Below are 9,423 nucleotides of genomic sequence, written 5' to 3'. Positions count from 1 at the left end.
ATTGCTGGATGCTTGCTGGCAGAATCAGCTGGGGCTGTTTAAGAAGTTAAGAAGTTACTGTCCACAGCAGCTGATTGCCTCCCATTTGGGATGAGTAATATACCCAAAGCTGATTCTGCTTTACTTTTTCATTTAGGTCAACCACCTTCAATGGCAGTTCAGGCCAGCTGATTTTGCAGTAAAGTAGGTTTAGGGGTTGTAGGCATGTTAAGCTGAAAAATAATGAAATAAAAACTTTGGAATTACAACTTTAACAACTCAGTCTCTGAAGAAAGTATGTCTTTGTGTTTACCAACACTCAATTCTGCATACTTTAGGACTGGCCCTGCAACTGACTATAAGGTTCAGAGCTTTTCAGAAAACACAGAACTGTGTCAGCTTACACCTGCTGAGCATGTGGCCATTGACATGTAACTAAGCTGTTATCAGATATATTGTGTTTGGAAGATTTCTTATAAGCTAAATAAATAATAATATTTAAAACAAACAAATAAACAAAAACACTAAGTCCTTTTTTTTTGGCTTTTAAATCTAATGTTATCCAGGGTACCAAGGGTGTGACCACTTTAACCTTTTTATCTGCAGAGCATGTCTTTCTGTACAGCCACCTTTAAAAGACTGTTCCTCCCTTCAGTCACCAGAAGGATTTTTCTCCCCTGCCCAGTCTATAGAAAGATGATGTTGTAGAAACATTGAAAACAGAAAAAAGAGTCAACACATACAGAGAACCAGTCAATGAAGTTCTGAATAGGACACAGACACAGTTCACAGCAAAACCATCCTCCACACAGCACCAAGCACTAAGTTCTGACTTAGCCCCAAATTACAAAGGTCAACAAAGGCCAGCTGCCATTGAAAATCCTGTACCTGGTGCAGATCTAGCATGGTTGCATCCCCAGTATTATGGTGACATGCAGAACATCCACCAACCTAGGCATGGCCACAGCAGGTAGAGCCCCCAGCAGTCAGGAAGTGTTTCTCCTAGATTTGTTTCTGCTCCCTAGCCACCGTCTTTGCATGGCAAGAGCAATCCTGGAGGTTTGGTCACAGCAAGACCTTGCCTGTGGCCCTGTGAAGCTTGGAGCTGGCTCTCATGTGAGCCATGCTCCCTTCACAGCCTCACAGTGAGGCTGCCAGCTGGGTGAGCACAGGGAGGGCCCACGGAGATGTGTTATGATGGGAGAAGGAGAAGTATGCCGGATAAATTAAGACAGTTTTCTGGAGAAATACATTTTCCAGCAGGTTTTGGATCTGCTCTGCAATTTGCCCTACCTCCACCTGTGTGGGACAGATAGACAGTTTATCCTCCCCACCATACATATTTGCACTTGTGATTACAAATACAAAGAGTCTGTTTCTTTCACATTAAATAAATAAATAAAGTAGGATTTCTATTCTTTTTATGCAATAGTGCATCTAATATGCTTCCAGATGCTGTAAATGTTATCAGCAGAAACTCTAAATAGTCTACCCAAAAGTTCTTGCATTCAGATGTTGCTGTGTTTTTCTTTCAATGTGGCAAACATACATTGCAATTGTTGGCATTAAGCAGAAATAGTACAGCAGTAAATCCTCTCTCTGTTATATTTAGGAACTGAACCACTAGGCCTGATTTTTCGCTTATGCTAAAGGATCCCATCCTGGAAATCTCCCACTTGATATGCCTGGCAAAAGACTGTGGTTTGGATGTGGAAATTTCAAGCAGTGTCCATGTGTCATGGATGGACACAGAATCAGTTTTTCCATATTATTGACTTACTTTCTCTCTGTATTTGTATTTAATTTAGGAAGGCATTCAGCAGTCTGGAGATGTTCCAGCATACTCGCTAAGGTGGCAAGCAGCAGCAATGAGTGTAGTGATAAAAACGCCGTATAAGACCAGCTTTGCCATTCTCATGGGTAGCTCATAGAGCACACACAACCAGCTCCAGTGCCACAGCTCATACCTGCAGTCAGAGCTCCTGCTTCTCAGGGCTGGCCAGAGGCAGGACACCACAAGGGATGACAAAACAGCTTTGAAAAAAGCAACTGGATGGCCCCACAGCAGCTTAGGACCATCCTAGGGCCATTAGGACAGGAAACCCTTTTTGTTGATGTTGGCCGGAGATTATGATGATCCTGTCGAAAGCCTATTTTCTGGTTCAGTAGCTCAGAAAGACAGCTATTCCCTCCACTGACTCTCCTAGTAATTATAGTTGCCAACAGAAAGATTCATTTCCAGCAGCTGAATGGCATCAGCAAGGACATTTGGTGGCCTCTGCGTGGTGCCAGAGGCCTGAGCACGTTTTGGTGCACTGGAGTCACAGCTTGCCTGCCTCTTCTCCAGGTCTGTCATAACTGCCTCAAGAGCGTGGCTTCTGGGCTGAAAACTTGGTGAGGGGGAGCGAAAACCTCCCCTTTTATCTCTGCTGCCTGCCTGCCTTCCCACCTGCAGGGTACACTGACAGGTTCCTGCTGCTGGCAGCAGATGGGAGAGCAGGTCCCAGGTGTTCCTGCTGTAACACAGCCCCTTTGGTGTTCTCTAAGCATAGTGAACAATGCAAAAATTAATCAAGAAGTACAGTATCTGGAGGGAAAAGGCAGCATGCCACCAAATCATTAGCCTTGCCTCTCTGTGCATTAAGAAAGCCTTTTAGAGCTCTGCAGTGCCACATGTAACCTTTGTGCTGGTGCTTCCAGATTTTGTCTTGAAGTATATGGAAACAAGTTTTGCCCAATCTTGGCAGGATACACCAAGAAAAGCTTTCACTCCTAGCAATGAAGAGGCTATAAACTTATATGAGGGTGACCAAGAGTGGAACTCAGTGCCCTTTGTCCCTTTGAGATTATTGTTTGCCATTGCTACCCAGGGAAAAGTAAACAGCAAAATCCAATCATGGTTTTCTCTAACTCAAACACTGCTCAAGGCTTCTCTCAGAACAATGGTTGCATTTAGGCTGCTCTCTGAGCTTAATTCTGCTCTTAAAATTGCAATGTCTCTTTAATACTGATTTGCCAAAAATGTGTGGATCAAAAAGTGCTGTAATCTTACTGGATTTTGACAAAACATAAGTCCCCTCATTTTATTTAATAATTTAGTTTTGTGAAATCCTTGCTTATTCTCTCCTTCCCCTCCAAGACAGTAGCTGTAATTTCAGCTCAGGAGTAAAAATCGAATTTGTATCAGAAGCTAGTGGAGGACACGAATCTTAGCCATCAAATGCCAAAGCTTTTCAGATAATGTGACTGCCTAAATGCTTAAGACTGCTTGAGGATAAACAGCAGAAACAGTTCAATGCTTTCCTGGAACAAGTGGCAAAACTATATCTCCTCCTGGGATTGCTTCAACATTAATGTAACACAAAGGCACTCTGGCAGATCTACAAAGCACACATTGCTTCAGTTTCCTGCTCCATTACGAGCTATTTGATTAAAGATGTTGATTTCAGTGACTTCAGTCGCAATGCTGTGGCCAAAACCAGCTTCCACCAGTGATCCCATACTGCTGAAGCACAGAGCTGTCACCCCTCAGTAAGTATCCCACTTACTGCAGGGCACACAGAGATGACACAGATAGCTACAGTGACAGGGAAAGACAGCAAGGCTCCAACACAGCTCCTTCCTGGTGTACAAGAGCTATCTGACATACTCTAAGTGTGGCTGCTGCTGCATCTGTCTCCAGGTTTTCTCCTGGTCTATTTCGCTCTGATTCCAAAGGTTCCCCACGGATCTTCTCCACTCCTGCTCAGAGATCCCATGGTCCCTCTGCCATGATAAAGCTGGTCATCAAAAGATTGTATGCAATGTCTTGCAGACTGCCCTCTTTGCCCAAGTTCCCAGTAATCCCAGCATTTAATAGAAGTTATACCCTTTTCCAGATACACTCTGAATTGTTTCATGCAAAACCCAGTAACTTCATGCTGTATTATATCCTGGCATGCCACTATGGGGTAAATACCTTAGAAAATAACCAAAATTGTGCAGATTTTCAGTTCTCTAAATATTTCAACCCCTTTCTGAAGGGTCACCCTCAGTGAAGCCTGTCATGTTTTGCAGCCAGACGCTTGACAACAGTTTGTGCATCTGAGGGGCGCAGAAAAGTTCATATTTGTTTGATAAACTATAAATTATACATCAGAACAGTTTGGATATGAATATACACTTTAAAAGACACCCCCACCTGCACACAATGATAAATATTATTGCTTGTCATTTAATCCTACCCGTTGAGTGCTGACACAGCATTTTAGCAATGTTCAGAAAGATGTATATGCAACAGAGGAGATGTGAATTAATGTCATTTCAGCTTCAGGGTGGCCTATTCCCTGCCTGGCTGTAATCACTCCTATTTAATGACACTATCTGGATGCCAAGGCTAATTTAGAATCTGGCAGCCCACTTACGAAGTGGGGATTTTTGACAGGAGAGCATTACGGTGCTGCTCAGGCAACTGCACTGGCTGCTTGCAAGCCTCCAGGGAGAATTCAAAGCTTTCAAAGCCCTAATTGTTTTGGATCTGGGTTATTTTGTCAGGAGAAGAGGCACTCCACTTCGAGAAGACTTGATATAAAAGAGAAGTGGGTGGTAAGGGCACTTGGATGTTCAGGTCTGTTTCTCCCCATATTAAACTCCCCAAGGTATTATTAAAGCCTATTTTCCAGTCTGACAATTGGGATAAGGAAGGTTAGGAGAAGCTCTTTGCAGAGTGTTATTAGTTTATGTGTTGGGTGCAGTAGCATCAGCTGGTAGAATACTTTGATGATGAAATTCTGTTATTTTGAACCCTAAGTTAGGAAGACAATTCAATCCTTGAAACATTCCTTGAAACAAATCCTTGAATCCTTCAAACACTTCTGGCGTGCATGTCTTGTAAAACATATGTAGATAAAATATACTCTTGGGAATTGTCCTCTGAGATTGGTGTCACCAGTCTGGTGACAGAGATGCACTCTCGTGAACAGCAAGCCCCAAGAAGAGTGAGCTGATGCCCCACAGAAGGTCTCAGCCCACAGTACCGGGGCTCCCACTTATGGCTGTGGGACCAAAACCATCAGATTTTGCATTTGAGGTGCCACTAGATTGCCTGCTTTGGACAGGACAAAACTGAGGGCTGCAGCCTAGCTGCTCCTCAGCTGTCATAGGGCTGTCTTGTCTAACCTTGCGTGAGCTGGCTAGCAGGGTAGAGTCATTTATTTTGTCTGCACTCTCTGTTTCATTGAGTGGATCTGTAGGATCGCCCGGATGAACACAAGAACTCCTCATTGCAGTAGTCTCCCAAGCCCTGTGAGTTTCGCAGTTACTCCTGCCACAGTCACTGAAGGACAGACAACGGCCTGGTACCAACCTGAGAAGTACACAAGATACTCCCTCATGAAACAAAGAAACCAGACATACAGCTCCAAAACACAGCTACACCACAAAGGCTTACGTTTTCCAAGGTGATTGTCTCCTTTAAACAACATTAAGGACTCACTTGCTAATAAAGGCAGAATTCATTGTCTAAAATCTCATTTGAAAGCAAAAAAACTTTTTTTTTTTTTTTTTTTTATTATTATTATTATTAAGTTGCTAGCTTAATAACAGCCTTGCCTCTCAAAACACCAATTTAATGTCTATAGATAAAAGATGATGCAGTTATTCACTGAAGAGCAGGTAGCAGCACACCCCTTCATCTCCATGAGAGATGGGAAATGAGGTCTAATCCATCATGAGATAAGACAGCACGCTCCAGCTGGAAAAAAAAAGGAATAATGGAAGGGAGTGGTGAATGCATTTCCAAATGCATAGCTGGTCCAGTCATCCTTGTGTATTGTCTGTACTAGTGCAATTTATCCAGGAAATACAATTTGTTCAGGAAAAATTGAGGGGTTTGAATAAACGAAGGGAATTGTGCATAAGTGGGCTTAGTCTACGTGCAGAAATCTTGGTGTAACTCCAGCAAGATTATACATAGCTGAGTGTGAAGGCCTGTCCAGATACTTTAATTCAGTGTCGTGGTGACTAAATTACCTATGTCTATGTAAATGCATTCCCAGACTACATAAACTGATCACTGGTTGTCCATATCCAAACAGCCATACAACCTCTTACATCAGTTTAATCACAAGGTCCTCAAATCACACTGACACTTTGCACCCCAGCTGTGAAAGCTCACTGCTCTGTGCTGCTGACTGCTCAGTGCAAGCACAGAGAGGTGGGAACGTGGTCACCCGTCCACATGCATGTGACACAAAAGAGATGGTGCCTTCTGGCACTGTAAACCTCCACTGGCCTCAGAGTCAGAGACCTTATTCTCTAGAAAAAGTGTCAAAATGGAAAAGAAAATATGTCAGCTCCACAGTCTCCTTTTGTATAAATGTCATGTGCATCTTTAATCGCAAGCACATTCTGGTATTACCATTTTTCACTAAACTGTTGCAACATGTTCCTGTGCCTGTTGACATGGATGACAATCTCACAGCTTTAGTCTCTCAGAAGTCAGTATGGGATCACTCTTTTTGCTCACCAAGTTCCTTTATGTTTTTCAGATTCATGCATCCCCTAAGTCTTTCTGAATCTCCTGAGACCAGAGAGGCATGTCATTTCAGTCCAATCAAACTACGTGATCAGTGAGATCTTCAGGAGACAAAGAGGTGAGTCAGCCCATGACAAAATATTCTGGACAGCTACCTCCAAAGTGAAGCAAAAGAAGTATCTGAAACCCCCTGAAAGTGATGTACATCCACCTGTGGCAAACCAGGATCCAAACAGTGAAATACCAACTCCACCTCCCATGGAGGAACCAAAGGGAGAACTGAATTCTCATCCAGAAATATTGCAGTTCACTGTTGTTTTGCCTCAGAGACAAAGCTTTTTGGTATATTTTTCCAGGTATGTGTCACTCTGGGATGTTTTTGATTTTATATATTATATATATTGCATAACTTCCATTAATTCCTTGGTGTGAAAAATGGTTCGATCAGGACTGCTGTGGCTGGCCACAACCCCTTACCCCAAATGAGCCTCATCACCTTTTATCTCTGCAGCCACCTGCCTGTAGAGTCATTTGGACTCGTCAGAGCAACCTCTAAGGAAAGTACGGCTAAAAACCCAGAGCACCAGAAAGCTGCTGAAACCCCCCACTCCCCAGATCCCTGGAGATGTTTTTTCAGATACTCTCAGCACATGAGTTGGAAGGCTGAGATGGTGTCACGGTACAAGGAAAGTCCCTCCAGCTTTTGGGAGGTAGAATTTAGGTCTCTCCTGGCTCAGAAATAGTGGAAACAAGTAGGTTTTATCCTTGGTTCTCTTTCTTGCCCCCACCTACAGCCTCTCCCCAGCACCAAGCCAAGTAGATTTCAAATGCTGAAACACTGAAAATATCCTGGTTCTGATGTCTGTGCCCCAAAGTCAATGAAGAAAAACAATCTACCTTCTTCACTACTCAACCTTGCAGACACGGTTTCAAACAGTATAAGAACAGATGGGTCTTGCTTCTGTTGGGGAAAAAATAGCAGTGCTGTTTATAATAATGGCTTTATTTGTCTCCAGCTATTGGAGGGATTTGAAATGCAGAATAGTCAGCATTCCACAACTTCTGCCCACAAGCAAGTGTGAGATGGCTCCAAGATGCCTCGCTTCTTTGTACTGCAGAAGGTTTCTAATGAGAAGCCAAACATTTGAAAATTGGAGGTGCTGCAGCACACAAAGCCCTTGGAGAGGAACCCTGTAAAACTCAGTGGAAACCAGGCTGCATTTGAAACTGACAGGACCCTACAGCAATGAACAGAGTAGAGAGTACTTTTCTGTAGACTGTTTCAAACAAATTCTGAAAAACTTAAACATATTGTTTTTTCCAGGACCTCACCCATGACTGGTGTCAATAGATGTTTTTCAGTCCACTTTGATGCCCTCTGATCAAGCTGTATGTCCTTACAAGTGCTTGGACACATTACAATTGTTTAAAAAATTCTTCTCATAATAAAGCACGTGGAGAAATATTTGCTGGGGCATGTTTCTGTTGCTTTTTTGATGCATGCTGCATCAATTTTCTGCTAGAAATAAAAATGTTTCCTGCAATCAGTGATTAGCTGGCAGGGGGGAGAAGGAAGGGAAGGAGCTGGATAAGTGCGTTTCAACAAACTTCTACCACTAGAGACAGAAGTAATCCAAACCAGGTGTGAGGGAAAAACTAGAGGCAAATACAATCAGGCAAATAAATACAATCATTCTAATTCCTGTGTGATTTCCCACGTCTGGATTTTCTTTAATGATGCTAATTCAAATGTGTTCCTGATAGACCATTTTTTGTAACCAGAGGCAAAGATCTCTACTTACATTCGTTTCTGCCCTACTCCATGCTACCTTTGAATGTAAATGTCTGATAATATTGCTTTCTCCTCTGCTTTGGGAGCTTCCTGGAGACTTTATCCTTTCCCTCCCCCTTTTCCTTTTCAAAATTTTCTCCTTTTTATTATCCTTCTTCCCTTTAGTCTCTTAGATTGAGAGACCGGTGGGTGAGGAAGAGGTAGCAAGTGTACCCAGGAGGATGCCTAGGGCGAGGAGGTCGACTCCACGCCTCAGGACTGCCTCCACCAAGAAAGACAGAAGGGTGATTGTTGTGGGAGACTCTCTCCTCAGGGGACCAGAGGGCCCTATTTGTCGGCCTGACCCTACCCGTAGGGAAGTCTGCTGCCTCCCTGGGGCCAGGGTCAGGGACGTTGCCAGGAAGCTTCCCAACCTGGTTCGCCCCTCTGGCTATTATCCGCTTTTGATAGTCCAGGCAGGTAGTGATGACATTGAAGAGAGAAGCCTGAGGGCTATTAAACGAGACTTTAGGGGACTGGGACGGTTAGTAGATGGAGCGGGAGTGCAGGTGGTGTTTACGTCCATCCCTACGGTGGCAGGGAGGGGTACAGAGAGGACACGAAAAGCCCACCTGTTAAACACATGGCTCAGGGGCTGGTGCCAAGACAGAAATCTTGGGTTTTTCGACCATGGGGCACTTTACTTGACACCCGGCCTGATGGCCGCAGACGGGTCCCTATCTTTTAGGGGAAAACTGATCCTGGGCCAGGAGCTGGCAGGGCTCATTGAGAGGGCTTTAAACTAGGTAAGAAGGGGGATGGGGCTGAAGCAAGGTTTGCTGGAGCTGTGCCAGGGGGAACAATAGCAAGGCCGGGGGATAAGGCAATGGCGCAGCTGAAGTGCATCTACACCAATGCACGCAGCATGGGTAACAAACAGGAGGAGCTGGAAGCCATCGTGCAGCAGGCAGGCTACGACTTGGTTGCCATCACGGAGACGTGTTGGGACCACTCTCATGACTGGAGTGCTGCAATGACTGGCTATAAACTCTTCAGAAGGGACAGGCAGCACAGAAGGGGTGGTGGAGTGGCTCTCTATATTAGAGAGTCTTTCGATGTTGTAGAACTCGAGGCTGGGCATGACAAAGTCGAGTCCCTT

The sequence above is a fragment of the Oxyura jamaicensis genome, chromosome Z (assembly GCF_011077185.1).
Source record: "Oxyura jamaicensis isolate SHBP4307 breed ruddy duck chromosome Z, BPBGC_Ojam_1.0, whole genome shotgun sequence".
NCBI lineage: Eukaryota > Metazoa > Chordata > Aves > Anseriformes > Anatidae > Oxyura > Oxyura jamaicensis.
Note: the sequence above shows the minus strand (reverse complement) of the source record.